Source organism: Zerene cesonia, chromosome 1 (assembly GCF_012273895.1).
Source record: "Zerene cesonia ecotype Mississippi chromosome 1, Zerene_cesonia_1.1, whole genome shotgun sequence".
NCBI lineage: Eukaryota > Metazoa > Arthropoda > Insecta > Lepidoptera > Pieridae > Zerene > Zerene cesonia.
Window position 1 is genome coordinate 7,767,621 of NC_052102.1, and position 290 is coordinate 7,767,910.

The 290-nt window shown below is 44.1% G+C and overlaps 1 protein-coding gene across 1 annotated transcript in view; it reads right to left on the bottom strand.

Annotated features, from left to right (window-relative positions):
• LOC119835902 (fibronectin type-III domain-containing protein 3a-like) overlaps positions 1 to 290 on the bottom strand; it is a 37,292-nt gene that overhangs the window by 867 nt on the left and 36,135 nt on the right. The gene's annotated exons all lie outside the window — the stretch shown is intronic.

Sequence of the window (290 nt, forward strand, 5' to 3'; positions counted from 1 at the left end):
GCTGTGCTCCAGCTCCTCCAGCTGGAACTGCGTCGCCGCGCCGGCGTACACCTGCGCGAACGACCATTATTATTAAATTAATATATTATACCTCATATGAACAAATTGACCGACACAAAATCATAATGTTGCTATATCACATGATCTAAAACAGAAGGGGCCATCTTAACGAAATTTGATATCTGTTTGTTTGTATTTAACGTAATGTAATGTTTATCAGCTCATATGACAGCACTCACTTGCTTGTAGACGGCATCCTTAGCGCGGGCGCACTGCAGCACGAACTCGGC